Source organism: Centrocercus urophasianus, unplaced genomic scaffold (assembly GCF_019232065.1).
Source record: "Centrocercus urophasianus isolate 14NV4802_14NV808 unplaced genomic scaffold, USGS_Curo_1.0 seq_298, whole genome shotgun sequence".
In the NCBI taxonomy this organism is placed as follows: domain Eukaryota; kingdom Metazoa; phylum Chordata; class Aves; order Galliformes; family Phasianidae; genus Centrocercus; species Centrocercus urophasianus.
In genome coordinates this window covers 27322-49726 of record NW_024884864.1, presented here as the reverse complement: position 1 = coordinate 49726, position 22405 = coordinate 27322, and the positions used below count along the sequence as shown (strand labels likewise).

The window sequence follows — 22405 nt, the reverse complement described above, 5'->3', positions numbered from 1 at the left end:
CCCACTTTTCTTAGTCCATATTTTTAAATGCTCTCATCCTACTGAATATTACAAGGCAGCAAAAAGAATGAGTAAGTGCTGGTTATCTTTCTCTTCCACCCTTAAAACAACAACTGTCCTGAAATTGGTGAGGGTTTTCTCATCTGCTCTAGAAACCTGCAATTTGAACAGACCCTCAGAAACCAGACTGTTAGTTGTTTCCTTCTTTCTTCCTATGCTTTTAGTTCACAGCATTTAAATTTGCAGTTTTATTTTTTCTCCAACCTGCTCCCACCATTACACTGAACATTTGTTCATTTTTACTATCACTATCAGAAAAAGGTGTTTAGAAAAGAGAACAGACAAACTCATATATGCTCCAATCAGCCACATAAAGATACAGGACAGTCAAGAGTAACTGTAGATTCAAAAATATGCTTCAGAATTGGTTGCAAAGTATTTCACTGAGCGACTCCACAATGAGAGAACAGCCAAATTTGCACAGCAGTCTGCTGGCACACTTGCAGAAACAGAAAAAGAAGAGGACAGCATGACGTGACAGTAGCAATTTGCATCTCTGCCATTCTGTGCTTTCTGCCCAGATCACATGAGCCACAGGACACTCAAAATCTTCATCTTCACTCAGTGCAATTCAGCTGAGCATCTAGGATTCAAGTCACTCCAGCCTTGTTTAAGCTTATGGATAGATCTGTGCTCTACAGAAATAAGTAGATTTTAAAAGACCTGGAGAGTGGTAGAATTAAAAATATGCTAAGTGCATGCATACACACCTTGTCAGCAGGCACCACGCTCCTGGAAGGCCTTCCACAGTTCCTGTTTTCACACAGAGAAATTAAATGCCTCCCCTCCTCAGCACAGTAAGTACTATGTACTGTTTGCAAAGGAAACTGTACTTTTACTCCTCCTTGATGCACTGAAGGACAGCCCAAGCCTTTTGTCTCATTCAAGAAGAGCTGAGCAGTTCCTCCACTGTTTGGAGCTGTTTGTCCAGGAGCATCAGACACAATACATCACAGAAGGCCCAGTCTGTGGTTGGCCCTAATAGTGCAGCTCCCTTCAGAGCAATGGGCAGCCCTGATTCAAGTCAGCATTGCTTTGGAGAATCACTTATTGAATTAAGCCCAGTGCAAACACACTTAGTAAGAAAAGTCCTTATGGGTACAAGCAAAGACTGTGCCCGTGGACACTTCAAACTATGTATATAATCATGTCTATCTACTTACAACATACCTTTGTCTGGCTGCTCAGCAGTTAAACACACTGCTAAGGACAAGGCTCCAGGCAACTATCTGCATTTACAGCCAAGTGCCCTCCAACCACACTGCCACATCATCAAGCCAAGGGGCTCCACTCCTGGACGATGGGAGTCAGCTACTAATTTTAGGGTCCATACATGGTCAAGAGGTTGTACAAAGTACTCTTGCCTCTCTCCTTAGTGTGCCATGAAGACAAATTCCCTTTGTTCTCTTGTCCCAGGGACCAGGAGGCTAATTTCCCTGGTCTCTTCATTTCTGCATCTAGTGGAACTGGGGAGGACACAGTGACCACAATGATATTCCAATAGAGCCCAGTGTACACAAGGCCTTAATGTGAACTGCAAATAACAAACAACATCAGAAAGGGGAACGTAAACTTAGCAAAAAGCTAAGATCAGTTGAATATTGAATCAAAGGGTCAGGAAGTAATTTTCTCTAAGGGAATTTTTTAGTTTTAAACAGCAAATACATGAAATTCAGTCCCCCCCAATTCCCCCAAGGAATTGCCCTGAAACCTGCAGGCTATGCACAGAATGCATTTTTAGTACCCCAGGAGGCCCAGAAAGCAGACAATGAATAGGATGCAGGTGCTGCCTGTTTCCACTGGTCAAAATATATGAGACAGGCTAATGTAACTACCTTAAATTATTCCTGCAAGCATAATTTAAGGATGCTTCCCTAGCATACCGCTGCAATCCCAATAGACTCTTTGTTTCAACTGTTCCACTACTAAGTTCTCAGTCGCTCTGAATTAGTAAGAAAGAAGGCTATCAACAACAAGAGCCTCGTATCTAACAATTCACATTTAGGCCAATAAATAACCAGCTTCCTCACAACAGCAGCAATCCACTTTTAACACGGTACAGCCACCTTCACCAATCCTTCAGAACCCAGACACAGGGAAAAAAACGGAGATGGCCACAAAGCAGCTTTTCAGTTATCAGCCAGAATACCCTCTCCTAAGAAGCTGGGGGCTGTGGTAATCCCCTTTTTGAAATGCTAATGTCATTACAACCATAGCACCAGAAGACAAGCGGTGAGGCCTGGGTGACAGAGCCTCCGCTGTGCCCTTACACAGATGATTTAAACTGGGCCTTTTGTAGCTCTCCTGCCCAAAGCCCCCTGCCCGGAATCATGCTTGACAGGAGATGCAGCTGCTGTCCAACCCCGCCGACAAGCAGGGGTGGAAAGATCAACACAATGAATTCATGCGCATGGGGTGAGGGCCTGGGGCACAGCAGCAGTGCGCCAGGGCATTGTGCTCTCAAAGCCTGTAGGAGCCCAAAGATAGCCTTGGGGAAAAAAAAAAAAAAAAAAAAAAGGCAAACCTAAAGATTTCCAACCTCTCCTTTACTACTGCTTAACAACTGCATGAAAGTAAGAATCATTACAGCTGGTCCTTAGGCTCAGCAACAGCTACAACCATAGAAAAGCATGCGTGGCTAAAAGAAACTAATCAAGAAATTGATCTGTTCTCCAACCTCTGAGAAGAATCTCACCTACACTGAAAGCTACTCCAAAGGGACAGAGAGATGTCAATTTTCTTGAAGAACCAACTGGAACTGCTTGCTGTAAGAAGACCAGAGACCAGACTGGACACTACAGGTTTGATTCTATACCACATGATATGTTACAAGGATAAATGTTACTGGAGAGTTTTTCAGCATTGTTTTCAATGTATTTCATGTGTTCTGTGTATTTCACCGACTCTGGTACTACTCAGGGAATGACTAGAGAATAAAAACTTTTATAATGTTTCCATTCTAAATATTACAGGATTTGCAAAAAATAAAAAAATTCCTACAACTTAGTCTCTACTGCCACAGGAAGAAAGGTGATGGACCCCTCCGGGAGGATGCATTTGGTTTAATCTATGCAGACTATATGAACTGTAAAGCAGCTTTGAAATCCTGCTACCAAACCCAAATCATCTTTAAATGAAAAACACAAAAACCTCAGTTCTCCTGGTACTCTCCCTTGGTGCTAACTAACCAAACAATGACAGAAGACCAATGACAGGAAGACCATTTCCTCCATTTAAAGCTGCTAATTAAGTTAAGAGTTCAGGGAATGGAAACAGACTTAGTGATAGATGCTTGCCTGCTGTCAGAGGATGCAGAACAGACATCCATTTTCATCCTTTCAAATTGCCCTGCAGTACTTGATGTAGCCAACCATGAAATACTCCTAACCCGACTCAGACAAGTGCCAGGTGGCCAGAGGTATGTGGTAAAATAGTTAAGCTTTTGCTCATCTTGACTGTGGGCAGAGATTGAACCTCACTACAACACCCCTAATCAGCTGCAGATAATAAAACCTTTACAGTTTGTATCTTATGACTTAAGTCAATTATGTCCAAGAAGCACTTACAATGAAACGTGTAGGTTGTTCTAGAGGAGTATTCCAAGGTTACTTTTGCTAGGGAAATCAAAGCCAACAACAGAGTAGAAATGTCACCATCTTTAAAACAAACACAAAACATTAAGGATATAGTCCTTTGCTTGTGCTAAAGAGAAACAAAGATGTGCTGAAGCACGAGTTGCACTGCAGCACAACTCTGACAGTACCAGTCTTTTCAAGAAGTAAATGGAGTGGGAACTTGAACTACTGGAAACAAGCTACACAGCAGTCACATCCCCAGTTACTTTGAGTTTCAAGTATAGCCACTCTGATGATAAGAGTGGAACAGGCCAGAGGAAACATTAAAAGCAAACTTTCCTCTTAGCCAAGGATAAATGAACATCTTTGGCACGACACAACAATTACTTTCCAAAAAGCCTCTGCAGCAGGTGATCCAGAATGAACTGGCAGCACCAGAGGTCACATTACCTACTCTGATCTAACTTCATACCATACTGAATGCCACACAGGCCCCACATGGAAAACATCACCACCAGCAGGAGCAATACTTAGTCTTGACAAAGATCCAGCATCTAGCAGCTTTAATAGGTTTAATTTGTTTATACTAAGGATACCTCTCCAGTGGGTACAGCATACAACCGTAGCATGCAAAGGAGAAGAGCAAGGCTGGTTTTATCCATAAAACTGACAACAAACCAAGAAAAGCAGAACTTTCTCAGAAAGTTAAAGACTAATTTCTCCAAACATGGCAGCAACTCCCATTTGAAATTCCTCTTTGTCTTCTATTTCACACATAGCTGCTCTACCGTCCTTCAGTTTCTATCTCCACCAGATCCCCCCCAGCTGTAATGTCAGAGCACCCATGGGCAGCCATCCAGCACTTCAGCATCATCTTCATCCTGCTCCACTCCTGCCTTGAGGAAAGCTTCCCCAAAGCTCCAGCCCCTGGAGGGCACACGCATTTTGTAAGCTTGAGTTCTTAAGCTCTGCCAGTCTCATTAGTCAGTGCTGTCGCATATAGAAAAGACTCAAAAGCTTGATGTTGTAAAGGCATATCCTTGCATTAAGACATTTGCCTAACAATTTAAAAAAAAAAAAAAAATAAACACATGCATACATTTCTACCAGAGTCCTCTCTCTCAAGGCCATGCTATTCTCAACCATTCTAATCAGTTTGCATAGCTAAAATTAAAACACTACCTTCTTCCAGGACTTACACTACTTAATCACCAAGCCACTAATTGGCTTTTTAAACCAGCAGGAACTTTTCACAACTCCACTTGAGGAAAACCTTCACCTTACTGCTTTCCTGAACTCCCCTGACTCTCTCCCACTTCTGAGGATCTTCTCCTTCATTCACCTTCAGCCTATTCTGTCACCTTTCTACAAATCTCAATCTGTTTGTAGTCCTATTCCTATGCTCAGAGCCTTTCTCCAGACATAACTAGAATAATTTGAAGGAAAGCACTACCTAAAGCAGCAAAACTTAGCTTACTATCTCAACAGCTGATATTTCCCAGACTACACAGTCGTCTAAACAAAACACTGCTAATCACAAAACAGTTTTACTCTAATGATGTATCGGACATAAAACTTTCTATATACCATGCAAGTCCTTTTCTCAGGACATGGAAAGCATTCCTCCAAGCTTATAAGCAGCAGCTTCTGGCTTTCTAGTTACAACTCTGTGTACATATCAGGCCTATTGTGTTCTTTCTTTGACCTTGGGCTGAGAATTCAAGAAAGCCTCCATCAGATATATACTTCTCTCTAGACAGTATTTTTCAAATCAGACATTATTCTCCTTTCACTGGCTAAGAACAAAAACACATTTCAGAAAGCAGCAGCAGCATGGCTTTCTGCTCTTCAAGAGGAGAAAGATATTCCCCTCTGAAATACGCTGACTGGCTAGACAGGGAACACTGAGCACACAGGATTTAAAAACGTTATTGTCAGGCCAAGGCAGACAAGCATCCTCACAGCCTCTTCAGCACAGAAACTCCCAAAGCTCTGCTCCTCCTTCCTTCATAAGAAGATCCATACCAGACTGGGACAGAATGCTCATTTTATCCTTTAGTAGTTTAAGGAACAAACCCTTCTAGCCCAATCTAACTGGCACGTCACACAACTCATCTAAACAGTCCTATATCTAAGGTAGTTTTTCAAATCCCTTGGAAGATTTCTCATCTGGAAGCCATTTGCCAGTTCAACACAACACTCCGCAAAAGCAGAGACTCACCTCAGGGAAATTCCTACTTGCAGAGGAAGAGAAACACTCTCCACAGACTTTCTTCTTTAAAAGGAAAATGCTTTTTTAGATGCAGATCAACACACACAGATAAGCATGTACAAATTCTTGAGACAAAGTCACAGTCCAGTCACCAGGTTCCAATTGCTCTAATGACAGTACAAACACGTTTGAGCTTGCTGTTCAAGTAAGTGCCTTTCAGCATCCTATCCTCATTCTCGACTCTCAGCAGCTTGTTACCAGCAGTTTCTTAGTAATCCCCAACAAGGCACAGATTGCTTGGTTTAACACAGGGCCTGGGCAAATGCAGCTACAAAAGCTGAAGACTGCCTGTAGCTACTCATGTTGCCCTAGTACCAGGGGATTAAGTGCACCGTTAGTAAGTCTGCAGATGACACCAACCTGCCTGGAGGTAGGAAGGTCCTACAGATGGGTCTGGACAGGCTGCATCACTTGACTGAGGTCAATGAGGTGAAGTTCAACAAGATCACGTGTCAAGTTCTGCACTTTGGCCATAACCCCAGGCAACACTACAGGTTTGGGGAAGAGTGGCTGGAAGACTGTATGGAAGAAATGGACCACAGCGTGTTGGTTGGCTAAACACGAGCCAGCAGTGTGCCCAGGTGACCAAAAAGGCCAATGGCATCCCAGCTTGTATAAGAAATAGTACTGCCAGCAGGAGCAGGGAGGTGATCATTCCTCTGTACTCAGCACTGGTGAAGTCACACTTCGAGTGCTGTGTTCTGTTCTTGTCTCACTACAAGAAAGACATTGAGACCCTGGAGTGTGTCCAGAGAAAGACAATGAAGCTGGTGTGGGATCTGGAGCACAGGTCTTATGAGGAGCAGCTGAGGGATTGTTCAGTCGAGAGAACAGGCTTAAGTGACACTTTATTGCTCTCTCCAACAACCTGAAAGGAAGTTGTGGCAAGATGAGTGTTGGCTTCTTCTCCCACATAACAACAGTAGAACAAGAGGAGAATGCCCTCAAGTTGTCTCAGGGAAGATTCAGGTTTGACGTCAGGAAAAAATTTCTTCTCAGACTGATCAGGTGCTGGCATAGGCTGCCCAGGGAAGTGGTGGATTCACCATCCCTGGAGACATTCAAGAAGCATTTAGACGCTGTACTGAGGGACGTGATTTAGTGGCAAATACTGGCAATAGGTGGATGGTTGGACTGGATAATCTTGGAGGTCTTTCCAACCTTCGTGATTCTATGATTCTACTTGTATTCGCCTCATCACCCATGTTAAGTACGCCGTGGACATCACAGATTTGTATACTGCATACCAGCTATTTCAGCAGTAACTGCAGTAACAGTCCAGGCTGAAGTTTGCTACAGTTTCAGAGTAAATTTACTTTTTGTTCTGTCATTCATGCAGCAGGGTCAGTAATAGGTGGCAACAAAAACAGGAGGTGGTAACTGCTTGTGCTGCTACAGTTATAAATACAAGGGCCTGGAAAAGCAATGGCAAGAACAAATCGTACAGATGAAAGGGAGTAACACCATCAAGTATGGAAAAGCATTCAACATATCTGGAAAAAAAAAAAAGCTTTCACTACCACTGTAAGTAGGCATAGAAATAACAAAAGAAATGTCAAATGGCACAAAGTAGTTAATCACAAGCAAACTTTTCTGTCCTGCTGTCAGGCCATTTCCATGAGACTAGAAACAAAATCAAACTCTTCCCAAAAGATAGGCTCAAGTACAGAAAGAAGGAAGACTGACAGGAGGCAGCTGCATTAGAAGACAAACCACCCGTATCTTTAGTGTAGCAGGCACCAGACATCAGGGGACTCCAAAATCTGGACTAAAGTTGCAAGTATTTTCTTTTGAAGAATGAAGCTCCCTTCCAGCTTTCTTTCTACAACGAAGCTCCTATCAGTTTCCACCTTTTTCACAATAGCCCAAGAAACTGAATTAGCTGGACCAGGCAGTTCTTGAGCTATTTCCTAAATTAGCTTGTTTTCCTGCTAGAAACCATGGCCAAGAACTGATGGCACATTCACACTAGGCTTCTGTTATATCAGTCTTGCCAAGAGTAAAATTCAGACCGATTAAAAATTCAGGATTCACAGAGCATTCCATCTGCTCTCCTCCTCCCTCCATCTGAAGATCAAAATTTGGTAGGCTGTATGATTACCCTTTCTCACCTTCAAATACTTAATTATGAATCCATTCCCAGACTTTGTTCCTGTCTTCTCTTTTCTTGAAGAAAATTGGAAGACTCAAATTAGGATGATCACATTTTGGACTTCAACAAATACCTACACATTTTTTAAAAATATATTTAGAACTAATCAAGACAGCCAAGTATGCTTCCCACTTCCTCCTAAAATTACATACCTCTGTAACACATACAGGAAAAGCTTCAGACTTTTTCCGAGCACGGGAAATGAAAAGCTGAGTATTCAATACAACGTATCCAGAATCACATTCTGCGATGAGATATTCACTTTTCTTGATTAAAGGAAACAAAAGGGTTTTTCACCTCAGCTTGCCCTCTCCGTCCTTCCAATCTTCTCCCTTTCAAAACTCTCACAACTAGCATAACTTTCTCTTTTTGTTTCAGTGAATACTCACTCTACATGGTTTTGAGTCATTTAAAACTAAATACTATAAAGACACATTGAGGTGCCTTCAAGCACAGTGGAACATATGAAGTTGATCTCCCTCAAACCAAAGGCAACCATCTCTCTCAAATATAAGGGATAAAAAGCAGAAACAGGGCAGAGATGCATCACAGCACATGAGTAAAAACGTAAATCTTAGCTTGTATAACCACTTATGTTAATCAGTAAAACATCTCACTCATTTCTAATAGCACAGCAGGGAATAAGAGTTTACTTACATGTAGGTCCTTTGGATTTGCCGAGCAAACCTAAAAGACAAAAAAATAAAATTAAGATTATTATTATGCTTGCTTTAATTCATTCCTTAACCATTCAAGCTGTTTAAAATTCAACAAGCTGTGTGACTACTGTAACTAGATTCCAGTTACTGCCTTCAAGTCAGCTGCTTAAAAAGCACTACCCAGAGATCAGTGTAAGAACAGAGTGTTCCTTAACTAGACTGGTTCTGGGCCCACCTGCATCTACCTCTTGGCAGCCTCACCACTGCTCTACAGCTCCTCACCATGCTCTTCTGTGCCACTCTGCTTTCATGAAGCTCTACGAAGGGAATGGAAGAAGGACTCACACTGAAAACTGCACCCTTTCCTCACTATGAGCTGACAACAATTTATTCAAACCTGCATTATAGGAAGCACGCAGATCAGAACTCAGGTCCTGTGTTCATGCACAACACCACCCCACATTTCTATCTAGCTATCCAGTACTACTGTCCTTGTTTTCATGCCCACTGAATTCATCCCCAGCAGTATTAAACTTCTTCCTTTCAACCACATAATTAGAAACAAAGGAACCCTCTGCTTCATACAGATTCCCAAGGAATAGGAACAAGTCTGAATCTGCTCAATGGCTGAAGTATGCTTTTACAAGCTGTTCTATGCAACACAAACAAACACCAGTGGTATCCAAGAGCTTCTGTACAGAATAACCTTGGCATTGAAAAGACCTTAGAGCAGCATGCAGCAGATTGCCTGCGTTTGCATCAGAGACAATACACAGAAATGAAGTCGTTTCAGTTTATTCAAGCTCAATTTATCATTTTAATGGAACCCTAAAAATTAAAGGGATAGCTTCATAGCATTTTACATGTGATCAGTCAACAAAAATCAGGCTGTGTTTAAAATTAAGTAGACTTACATTTGCCAAGTCTGCATTATTAATTTTTAAAGGTTAATATTTAAACTCTCTCATTTATGTGTATTGCTATTTGTTTAATTCAGGGTGTTAATACTCATAGTAACACCTTCAGTTACATTTCTCAAGATAGGTGATGCTCTTATCAGTAATGAAAAGCCCAACCTACATTTTGAGAGAGCTGGCTAAGAATCTAAGAGAAGTTACAACGCTGAGAACACAGATGATAGGAAGCTTTCAGAATATTTTAGAGACTACAAGTTAAAATTTTATGAGTGATTCATTCTGATCCGCTGTTATCCTTTCAGAAACAGTCTGGTCAAATAGGAGGGCTGCTACAAATGTGATTACACACAAGGCCTTTGAGAGCTCAGGAATAACCTGTAAAGGCCAGGGAGAGGAAGCAGGAAGAAAGAACCGGGACAACAAAGAAGGCACACAGAAGCGTTACATTTTAACAAAGCAGCCCAAGCAGCTGTTATTCCTCCTCTCCAATACTTCCAGCATTTCCCTGTCTCTACCTACTAAGCACCTAAGCACTTAGCTAAATCCCAGAAGAACCCTCAAAGAAAACAGAAGAGATGGAACAAGAATTAAGCTGCAGCATTTCAGAGCCTTGCTTTCCAAGGCTCTTCTTGGAAGAGAGCCTTTCCATTCTGCTAATTTTTTCATCATTTCCCTCAATTAATCTTGGAGAACTTGCAAGAGGGGAAAAAGGCACAATAGTGATCAAGCTGAAAAAGAATTTCTGAAGAGCACTGAAGCCTTCCTAAATCCTCCACTTCTGGCATAGTTTCATTGTTTGCCCATCACCGAATGCTGCATTTGTTTTGTGTTACAACACGTGCAGCGGTTATTTTTACGGTTGTGACTAGCTTGCTGTGAGAAGGAATCAGCTCCCCCAAACTCTGCAGTAGGCTCTGTGACTAAGCAACTTATCACATTCATCTCACAGCACTCTGGGATACTTGGACAGATTGCTTGAGACAAATTGCTGATGACTTTTGCTAAAAATCCATGCATAAATAAAATCAAATTATCAGCAGAAGAGAGACCAGAAGCTCACTGACTGGAAATCAGTCTGCCCTCTGTATTCATCACATGTAAAAGTGAACACCTTCCTGCTCAGAACACAAATATGTATCTAACCTCCTGAAAGACAAGCAGTAACATTTCCAAACAGTAAAACCATCGCAGTACAATATGCATTATATGGTTTTAAATGTACGAATAACAAGCTCCACTTTGTCACTCAGAGCTGAGCCAGTCCATTGTCTCCATGCTTGTCTGTCTTTTTATGAGAACATTCTTCATCTTTTGTAGCAATTGTGAACGTGTCACATTGGCCCTGTATTCAAGATAAGCATTACCACCAGGAGATTTAATGTAATCTCTTGCTTCGAGTTAACATCGCTTTGTTCTGGTTGCTTTGAATGTTTTTGCTATGTAAACTAATAAAGTGAGGACAGGGGGGTGGCTGGGGACAAAGATGAGGGAAAGATGATTTTCCAAGCGTTTTTTCAGTGCTCTTTGTCTCTCCATCTGGGTCCCTGCTCCTCGGCTGGCTGACTGATTAATGTTACTCATAGTCAGAGCACTGCTGCAGGTGCAGCTCCCTGGGCCCACAACAGGCTGCCATGCACCCCCATCCCTCCCAGCCTCAGAGTTTATGGATGGAAGCCCATTCTACCCCCTCCCCCCCAGGATTTCCCCCCTTTGTGCCTTGCCCTCTGCTATGATCCTGGGTTTCCCTTCACACGCTCTCACTTTCTCACTTCTGCTGAAGGAAATGCTTCATGTCTTGCCACTCTAATCCTATTTAGCTGATGATCTGCCTTGATCAGTTTACAACAACAGGTTTCAGGTCCTGAATCAAAATGAACAGAGAAAGGGAAATGATGCAGAACCATTCTAGGGTCTTATGACATGCTTCACCAGTGCTTTTTCCATATGACATGAGATATATAAAAAATGATACTGAAAATGCTTGCCAGGATTGTAGTTGCCTTCCCCATTCAGCAGCCCTATGCAGTGCAAGGAATTTGCATACTGATTACAGAGCAACTACAGAGTGTTGCAGTACGTAATTGGGATTGTGTCCCAGCCTCAGGCTGCAGGGAATATCTCGCAGGCCTATATCTGAAGCAAGGCTGGAGTATTATCAACAACAGCTGGAAAAAACAAGGACAGCCTTTGGAAAAAACAAGGATGAGATACCTTTGTCTCTTTCACACACTACTTGTTCTTGCCAGTCAGTTACATTTGCAATGCCCCCACACATCCCTTTTTACCTACACAGCCAAAGCCAGGCCAGTAGAAAGACACAGAAGTCCGGGATCTCTCATTTCAGCAGCCTCTCCCTTCTAACTAAAGGAGTCAGAAATATTAGAAGATCAATTCCTCCTCCAGACTTTTCTACAGAAGCTACTCTCCTTTGAGTGCATCTGGCAATGAGCTTTTATTCTGTTCTACCACAGAGGCCAAACCAAGCTTCTCTGATGCCCAGAAATATTGGTCACCAGACATTTTCAGGTGCCATGATATCTCAAATAAACAGGACTTTTTAGAGCTATTGTTAAGAACTGATGTTTTGTTTTCAAAAGCAAGCTATTATCTGCAGTTGTGGAAGTCAAATCTATTTGACTTTTTGAGAATAAGTTCCTCCAGCGTTCTGTGCAAGAACTTGCACCTAAGGCACACATACAAACTTCATCCCACACCACTTATGATCAATCATCTCTCTACTGACAAGAAAATTACATCAGGTCTGTAAGAAGAGATCACGTTTCAGGGTATACTGTGTAAGAAAACAAACATCTCTACTGCCTTGTGACCAATAAGTTTTCTTCTTACACTCATTTCTGACTGTTACTTGACTTTTTAATGTGTCATTCCATTCCACTGCTACTTACATTATTTACCACAGTTGGTCACCAGACATCAAAAAGCAAGCATGGGGAATGGGGAAAAACCCAAGACGCAGAAGAGATCTAACAAAGGAATACACTTTGTGAGTGCTCAAGTGCCAGAAGGTGCCACACAAGCAAACATTGTACAGGCTCATCAGGTGTGCAAAGAGCAGAAGTCAGCCTGTGCTTCCAAAACTAATTCACATGAGCAGTTGCTACAGGGCATATAAATAATAGTGCCTACATGAGAATATCACTTAACCAAAAAACAGTCCGTGCTTCCTCTTAAGACAGTCCTGGCATCCCCAGCTGCAGTAAAGAGATGAAAATAGAAGCAGAAAAAAAAGCTGGGGTAATCAAGATGATAGTGTAAAGGTATGCAAGACTGGTTCAGTTCAGATACTGCCCTTTGCTTAACAAGCTATGGTGGAATTTTTCCTGCCAGTACTGAAATATGTATGCAAATGCATCAACCACCTCCAGCTTCCCCACAAATACATAAGGTCATTTTCAAACTTAGACATCTCTCCCCCTCTGCAGTACATGCAAGCAAAGATTTCACTTACCTGTGGCCTGTACTTCCAAAATAAAGTTACCAAACATAACTAGCAGAAGAAATAGCCCATGGCTAGTCAAGGCAAGAGATGATCCAGTGTTGCTCTTTGGTGCTACCATTCCATGGCACATCTTTTACCCACCAAGGTTTCTTCTAAAAAAAAAAATAAAAAATAAAAAAAAATCCCAAAAGATCTGGCTGATTAGGAGCACCTCTATCTAGAAAAAAAAAACAAAGACAAAAGAACAGTAAGTACTGAACAAAACATTTACGACAGCCAAGGGGATGGGAAGGGAAATTCAGAAACAGACTAGAACAAACTTTCGCGTGTTCCGGAATTCAGAAAACTTACTATGAAAGCATTCATGGTATCAAAGCAGAAAAGGCAACTTTGTGCATAGGAAACACCGAAAGGAGCTGCATTATATTAGAGACCGGAACTTCTCACTCGACTTCCAATAGTTCAGGTGTAAAGATTGTCCAGCTTGCAACGAGTTTTAGATCTTCCTTTCAAGACAACCACAGAGGATACAGTATCTGGAGAATTTGTTCCAGAGCGGTTTCAAGGAAGCCAGCCTTCCTACACTCCCCTCACCTTTCAGAAGACACAGCAGACTGTACTAGACAGCTAGGATAAATAAAATGCTTCCTCAGACACCTGGAGAGGCACAGCAGATCTGACAGCCAGCCAGCAGCCAGGCAAACACACATGAGGAGGAATGTAAAACAGCCTGAAAACCTCAGGTATAATGTGACAGTACATAGCACAGCAATTAAAATTGCAGGATGTGACACTGCTCATACCTGAGGACTGACAAATTCAGCCCATAGCCAATCTGACACTGTTGCACTGAAAACACAAATCACAGTTGGGACATCAAGAAAGTACAGGCTGAACCCCAGCACAGGCTGAATCCCTGTTATTAGTGAAAAAAGGCTCTGAAGTATACAGTCCCACTGAGCTAGCCAGCAAGACTTCTGACAGTTTTGGATCTGGATGAAATACAATGCCATGCATGACTCCAAAGCCCCTGAAAAAGACTAAAAATCTGTGTAGTGCTCATAGCTTAGAAAGAGAAAGGAGAAAACTTGTATAAAGACATCTGGTCAATATTTGGTTAAAAGAAAAAAAAAAAATACAGAGATTCACTTCAACACTTCTACTATGCTGTTCCTTACACAAACATCTAAAGCTACTGGGGAAAAAAATGTAATTTATTTTGCAGAAATCATCTTTTCTTTGCAGTTGACCAAGGGAACATTTTTAATTTTGAAAGAATCTCCCTCTTAGCCACAGCTTAGAATCATAGAATCATAGAATCACCAAGGTTGGAAAAGACCTAAAAGATCACCCAGTCCAACCGTTCACCTATTCCCAATAGCTCCCACTAAACCATGTCCCTCAACACAACATCCAACTTCTTCAGTTAAATGGATATTTCTACTGAAAGGAGATTTTTTTGGGGGAGGTCAAGTTTCAAAAACTGCTGGATAACTCCAAATAAATCTAAGAGGAGTAGAGGCAGGTGTTGCACCATTTCATATCCTGTGTGATCAGATATGAAACCTGAAGAAGGCAGTATGACCTTGAGCTCCTTAAGTACTTCTTAAAGGGATTCAGCATGCCAGCACGGACACAATTCAAACAGCCACAATGTACATTTTCAATTACTTAGGAAAGAAAAAAAAAAAAAAAAAAAACCACCACAAAGTAGCATTAATGGAAGGAATATGTGAATTTGCTGATAAAAGTTTAGTGATCCTAGAGGGAGAGTTTTTCCCTAGTTCCATGTCACGGCTCTACTCACATCTAATTCACAAAAAGGTCATCTTTAGCATTTGGATCTTTCGTGTGAATTAGTTTCTACCAAAGAGGACTTATTTGTCTGCACACATCCCCAGCTTGAAATAGCATTTCAAGATGATATTTAAAATGCCCTGTGGTAAGTCTGCAGATAATGCTACAATAAACTCTGCCTGCCCCATCAGTTTCCTATTTAATTTGGAGAGGGAGAAAGAGAAATGAAGTTATCCCACTCTATACTTGTAGCAAAGTCAATACATTTCCAATATGTTTTACTGATGAAGACCTAATGTTTTGTTCACCATGTTCAGCCCTCCTACCAAGCAGAAAGGATTAAGGATGCTGCCACTTACCTGCTAAACTTCCTCCAGCAGCAATTAGACCACAGCATGAAAAACACTCCTCTGAAGAAAGCCAAGCCAGCTAGTCAGTACATCTGCCCCTTCCATGCAAGTCAAATCTCTCACATGGATTTTAAGTTCCTATTCAGCTGGAACATGTCAGCATCTGGCCTGTACTGCAGGCCAACAGTTGGGTGCTTCCTTCTGAGTCACCCAGAATTACAGCTCAATGCAGCACACAATTTTCAGTGAATGGATGTCTTATTACAGCAAGAAAGGTCTGCTCTTTCCAATCCAACTTAATGAAGCCTTATTAGCACATGAAACTTTGCAAGTCTTGCCAATTCAATGGCAGCCTTCCCTGCCCTGGGTCAGGGCTTAATGCATGACATCAGTAGGCAGGAGAAGTAGGGAATACAACTCAATTATGACAGAATTCATTCACAGAGATGCCTGAGGTGTGCTGCTCTGTCTCAGAGGCATTTTCAACACCCAAAGATCATACATGAAAGCTAGCAGTCTAATTTTGGTCTCTCAACAATAAACAATAGATATCTAAATCAAGAATTTATTCTGGGGAAATCAATTACTGCTAGTTCTTGATTCACTAACACATTGTTTTAAAGCACGCTGCTTTTTCCTCTACTAAAAAGCCAGGCGTGTTTTCCCCATCTCCTTTTAGCTCCAAGTTGCTTGAGTCCCACATTACCAGGATTAGTGCCTGTCAGATGGTAGGTTGCCCCACAAGGAATGCCTAAATTGATGCTGCCATGCCTACAGTAACATCCCACTAAGCTGATTTTGCTCAATGTGAGAACTGAAAGAGACAAAGGCAGCAAAACAATTTTGTTTTAGATAGCAATGATAACCCCTTCTGAACTGTTAAAAGACAATTGGCACAGGTACTGCCTGCAGGAGTCCTCCCCCTCAGGCTTCAGCTAAGTTACAAAACTTGTTCCCAGCTTGACTTTCCCTTGGCAAAATCAGAAGAGGAAAGAGATTCTGGCTAGATAAGAAGGTATCCTTTCTGCCCAGAGGGGAGCTGCTGGTTAGGAAGTTATTTAGACATTCAACTCTCTGAAAGCTGATTGTTGGTTTTAGCACATTCCTTATACCTACAGCTCATGGGGAAACAGCTTTAATAACAACTTTCCAGTCCTCCACCCCCAGAACTTAAGTGGCAACACCCAAACAGCTCACCGAGGGTCTGTAGCGCTGCAGGAGTAACCTTTTCTTCCCAACAGAAGCATCACACGTTTACACAGATAAGACTATCTTCAATTACCTGCTTCACACTAGTAAAACATTCCTTCTCTCTTCCCCATTTCCCCATCCTACTGCAACTGAACCACAGCCCATAGGAATTCTTACAGTCTGGTCTGACTGCTGCCAATGAAAAATGAATAAATAAACACACCATAAAGAACTGAAGTTTGCTAGACTGACAGGCCTTATCTCAGGGCACAGCTTGGTGTGCTATAGAGAGAAAACAGAAGCTAACAGGAAGAGAAAAATAAAGTGTTCTCCCTGTTCTAGCAGTGCCAACACATTGTACAGTGCACACATTTATCAGTAGAAACATACTCTCAGGGAGAGAGCTTAACAATTCATGGGTTGGTGTAAATCAAAGCAGTTCCCCTGTTTACGCACAGCAGCAAGGAACACACTGGCTTCATTACTGGATCCTAGCAGCAAGGCAGAAGCCTACATTTGCACGAGGATATGGAAGTGGAATGCTTCAAACCCATTTCATGTGCCACAGCCTATGCTAAAGGGTTACAGGAGGATTAAAGTCCAAGCAGATGTTTTCAAAGACAATATTTAGTAAAGTCAGCAGTTCCCTTAAATATAGTAAGAAGGGGAGAGGAGATTCTTCTTGGTTAACTGCTTCAAGCCATAGAGGTCATTTTGTTTTCATTTTAAATCTGGAGAATATAAACTGTCCTGCACGGCCACAAAGTCAACAGCCCACGCCCTCTCCGGGAATGCTCTGAACAAGGAAAGAGCTCCTTGCTTCCTGGTTCCAGCCACCCCTGGCTCCTGCAGGTACCGCAGGCTGAGGCCTGCACCAGCAGCCTTCCCAAGGACCCTCCACCCTGCTCCCAGTACCAGGAGCTGCTGGCCTGATAATAACGGCTTGCTCCTATGTGAATGCCCTGAAGCAGGCACTGCTTTCCCTCATAGCACACACACCAGACTTCCCACTCCCAACCCACGACGAGCCCTTTCCAAGATGACACGCTTGTTTTGGCAGCAGCTTTCCTAAGCTAAGCTGCTTAGGGACCTCTGCCATTTTTCCTCCAGACCTTTAGAAGCTGCCAATTCAGACCCTTCAATACAAGATCACATCACAAGTATGCATACATCTTCTAGGATTATGACTAATTTTCTGTTTTTTTCCCCATTTCATCCTCGCAGCGCTCCTAAATTGCCATGGAAAAGTGATCTTTGGGGGAGGTCATATGCTCAAAATGTGAAAAAGCAGCAGCTTCAGGCAGTTCAGGTGCACTGAGGACAAGGAATCAGAGGACAGTCTGAGGCACTACGGTTGCACGAGGTGCCTGGGGCAACAGTCAAGGCTACCTATGTCCTATGTCACTGTTGCTAGAGAACAGTCTTTAACCTGGATTCTATGCAGTGTGTCTTGGGAAGTGTTAAGTATGCTCGGAATGCTACTGGCTTACTTTTAAATACCATGCTGCAAACTTGCCAAAGGAAAATGAGTTAACCTCATGCACATCAGAAATCTTTCCTTTAACCACTTAGTTTTTGCCTCCTGCCTTGCAGAATAATATTCAGAAATAGCTTGCCATGCACACAGCAAAGACTGTGCCACGGAGCAGGACTGTTTTTCCTCATGTCCATACTGCAGGTAGAACTTGGCATTGGTTCAGAAGGTTTAACTTTCACCTTCATCTGCTGTTCATGTTTCTACTACTGTTCCACTACATCTTATCCTTATTTTGCGCACCTTCAGTGAACGGTCAAACCTCAAAAACAAACTGAAAAATCCCTAAACTCTCATCCTCTTAACTGGCTGATGAGAAAAATCACAGAAAAAGTGACACTCACGCACATCTAAGCAGCAACAGAAAATACAACACCTCAGATCCTTTCTGCCTTACCCTCGGTTGGTTTCCACACAGTTATCTTCTTGAGAACCACAAGACATCTGTGTATTCTGAAGAAATTTTCTGTAGAGGGCTTAAAACACAAATCAGCAAAGTGAGGGGCCCTGATGCTTCAAAGAAAACAAAGCAAAGTGTATTTTCACTGCACACTTTAAAAGTCCCTTGCTACTTCATTTTCAGCTGTAGTTCACAGATTTGCTATTTCACTGCTTATGCATGCTATATGAAAGATTTAAGAACCAGCCAGCCACATTATCCAGATCTTCTAAGTAAATCTGTGCACCACAGCAGTAAATCCCATCTTGGCAAGCAGGCATCAGAGCAGGCCTCTGAAAAATGTACTTTATGTCAGGAGCTAATGCATCACCCATCTGGCTGCAGGGGACAGACCAGCAGCAAGGTGCTCTGATCTGTCAACATGCAGTAACTGAAACACCAGAGCTGCTGAGCAGCAAGATGTTTTCTATTTAATTGACTTGCTTTCCCATCCTGTGACAGTAAGCCAAGGCTTGCTTTGGAATCTGATCACAGTTAAAAACCTGACCATCCTTCCAAAAGAAGGAAGGAGAGGATACTTACAGGCAGCCCAATTGCTATGAACTTCCAAGCACCAGTAGGAGGAAAAGCAGAGTCATGAAGGGACAGTGTTGAGAATTAGACAAGTTAATATACACAACACTTCCAATGCACTGCAAACTTCTGTGCTATTACAAACAGGCTTATAGTGATGAAGTCATGGCACCAATGAATCACGAAAAATTGGTTAAGGAAATACTGTATCCACTTTACTGATTATTTTTTTTGCAAGCATACTGACATTTATGTTATCTATGGCATCAAGTGGACACAAGGGAAAGCAGAAAATATATCATATGCAACCTTCCTCATCCGCTTTTGTTTTTCCTTTTTAGATATGCCTTTATTTGGAAGAGCATTCCCTTTGGAAACCATTGTTTCAGCATTTTTCCCCTGCCGCACTGCATCACAGAGGCAAGGTTTCATACTTTCAGCTTTAATCAGTACAACAGCACATTTATAGAGAACCATATGCACAAAATGTTCCAGAAAGCTTTCCAAAAATAATAAGTCCTAAAAAAGAAACCTCACAGTAAACTGAAATGGCTTCAGGGAAGGAGAATAAAGAAAAGCCATGCAAAGGCAGAACCTTTTGAAAGCACACACAAGCCTGAAATGATACATGTAGTAAGAACAGGATTCTCAAAGAGGCACTGTATTGGTTGGGTCACTTTTATATTCAAGAGGATTTTCTCATTTATGCAGCTGCGTTAATCTGGTTCAGGGAACACATCTCACAGCACATGTACAGTAAAGGCTTATTTCATAAACTCCCACTACTAGAGTACACTTTTCCTATCCTATCACTTGTTGTGCTTATATTTCCACCGACAGGGCTAAAAACATCAGCCTGCTATACACACAGCTGCAGCACTGCCAGGCACACTCATTTCGAGAGGACATTCAGTTGGGAATTTCTTTTTCCTAAGCCTTCTATATAACTTCAATGAATCAATTTGACATTTACATAATTATACTACAAGACAATTTTTTTTTTTTTTTTTTACATTTGTCTTTTACATTTCTTCCTAAAAGCAGAACTGTGAGGCACCATTCTCAAGAAATTTGGAAATTACCACCCAGACACGAGAACATGCACTCACCACTTCCAAAGGGGGGCAATACTTGCTATGTGGTGCTTATTAGTTGTGTCAAAGCTTAAACAGAAAGTTCTCCACAACAGACGTGCTCCAATACCAGACCCTTCCAGGTATCAACATCCAGACATCTGTTAGTGCAAAGCTGTTTTAAGATACACACACACACACACACACACACACACACACACACACACACACACACACACAAAGCACTCTCTATCCCTTTAGTACTTGGTAAGTTGAATCTTCCAACAATCTAGTATTACCTTCAGAGAGAAGTATGCTTCCTAATTTTGTCAAGAGTCATTAGTTAGGGTAGTAAGGCTAGGTCGTAGTTGGACTTGATGATCTTCAAGGTCTTTTCCAACCTGGGCAATTCTATGATTCAGGTTCTACAGTTAAGCCTATTTTTCAGATCGTAACAGAACTGCTTCAGTAACTCTCAGTGGGTGGAAAAAAAAGCAGGACTTCAGTCATTCTCAGCACCATGGCTCAGGCACGGAAATATTAGCTCATTATGCCCCTGTACTTTTCTTCTTCGTAACAGCAAAACAGTAAATATTTTTTGTTTAAGATGCACCACTCTAGTGCCACAGACGCACCTGCAATTGCTCCAGACCCTCCCTGTGACAGAGTGACAGAGGTCATCACAGTGCTATCAAACATTTCATTCTGTGGAACCCAGTCGTGTTTCTCTTTTGACAACATGTAATTTGAGAAGTAAAACTTGCTTTTGCATAGTCACTCAAAGCCCCCATAGCTCAAACCACAGAAGGAACAGGGCAGCGCTCACAGGTCACACAGCCCCACAGGCTCCCAGCAGAGCGCCCTTCACCAACCAGAGCCAATCTGAGTGCCCCACTTGCAGCAGTCAGGCTCCAGGCAAGGCACCATCAATTAATATCTCAGAAATTAATACTCAAGGGCCACGAGAACAGACGTGGGAAATAGGAGTCCTAACAGCTTCCTTTGTTTTAAGTCACGTACTCACAAAGAACACATGCATCACTGAGCAGAAAGAACCCCACAGCCGTTTCTCTCTAACTGGTCTCCCCCAACAGGCTACACTTAATTTGATTTTCTAACAAGGGATCCATTTTCATTATGTTCCGATTTGAGCAGCACGAGCTGGGCACATCAAACCAGAGCAGCACTTAGAACTGCTGCTAACCTCTTTTTATGGGCAGCAGACATGCACAGAGCAGAGGCCAAGTGTTTAGAGCAGAATATCCAGCACAGGTCACTTTGTAGCAGCATAGCAAACTGGTGTCCTATGACCTGCAGGCACCAATCTAAGGTTGAGCAGTAACCATATGCGCCATTACGCTGGGGCTGGAGAGAAGGAACAAGCCAGAAGGGAGTAAGAACCCCCAGGACAAAACCTGTCATACACAAATGCTGTAAACTGCATTTCAATGGAAGGCCAGTACCATGCTCAGATTTCTCTCATCTGTGCAGGAGCAGCAGTTCACTGTCCTTTACTCCCCAGTCCTCTCATCTGCCCCTTGTACAGCTGCTTTCAGCACTTGAGCACTGACAGCCTTTGTGGCTACTACAGGGCGACCCTTCCACCAGGCCAGCTTCAGAGCTGCACCCCACGCTGCCACTGTCCCCTCCTCATATAGCCAACTATCCCCTCCACAACACCAATCTGAATCTTCCTGGATCTGCTGGGGAAACCGGGTCCTTGTACCAGAAGAGCACTGTGACTGGTAGCAGAAGCTGGGGAAAGGCACGGGGCTCCCACCTCAGCTCTGCATGGAGCTGCTCTGACTCAAGTGAGCAGCTTGTACTGGCTGCTGGGCCAAGCAATCGCTCAGGCTTCTTACTCCTAAATCCAGCTCTGACTTCAATTGCACATTAGAATGTAGCAGAGATTATTTACCACGCATTAAGATGCTCTTGATCAAAATCCTGTCCCTAAATCGGGGCTCTAAGCAGCCTGCTTTCTATGCAGATTGAGAAATGGAGAGCTGTGTGAGGGTGCTTTGCTATAGCCAAAGGCAACAGAGGCTTGCTCAGCTACAGGAAGTCAAATGAAATCAAAGTTGGGAGAAGGGGAAAAAAGGGGAAAAAGCCATACAAAGCAGGATGGCAAAAGTCAGTACTAGCTTGGGCAATCCATCCCACGTTTTTGTGCAACAGTGTTAAAAAGCTAGGAAGTGCTGCACACAGAGAGGAACCCACTTGTGCCAGCCCTGGGTCAGGAGGCAAGGCATCCAAAACTTGGAGGGCACAGGTTATTGAGCTCTCTGCCTTGCATCTCTGCCTTTTTGTTATTGTGGTGGGGGTTTTTTTTTGTTTGTTTGGTTTGTTTTTTTTGTGGGTGTTTGTTTGTTTGTTTGTTTGTTTGTTTGGG

The 22405-nt window shown here is 42.5% G+C and overlaps 1 long non-coding RNA gene across 3 annotated transcripts in view; it reads right to left on the bottom strand.

Annotated features, from left to right (window-relative positions):
- Nucleotides 1-8013: 8013 nt before the first annotated feature.
- The window catches only part of LOC122165431, a 36241-nt gene continuing 21849 nt past the window's right edge, over nucleotides 8014-22405 (bottom strand). Inside the window, exons 3-7 of one of the 3 annotated variants that reach the window (XR_006170471.1) lie at nucleotides 13105-13247; nucleotides 12542-12619; nucleotides 8717-8746; nucleotides 8212-8325; nucleotides 8073-8132 (exon numbers count right to left, since the gene is read on the bottom strand). This is a non-coding gene — a long non-coding RNA (uncharacterized LOC122165431). Of the gene's footprint in view, nucleotides 8133-8211; nucleotides 8326-8716; nucleotides 8747-12541; nucleotides 12620-13104; nucleotides 13248-22405 lie in introns of all 3 variants that reach the window. The other 2 variants (XR_006170469.1, XR_006170470.1) reach the window with 2 other exon arrangements.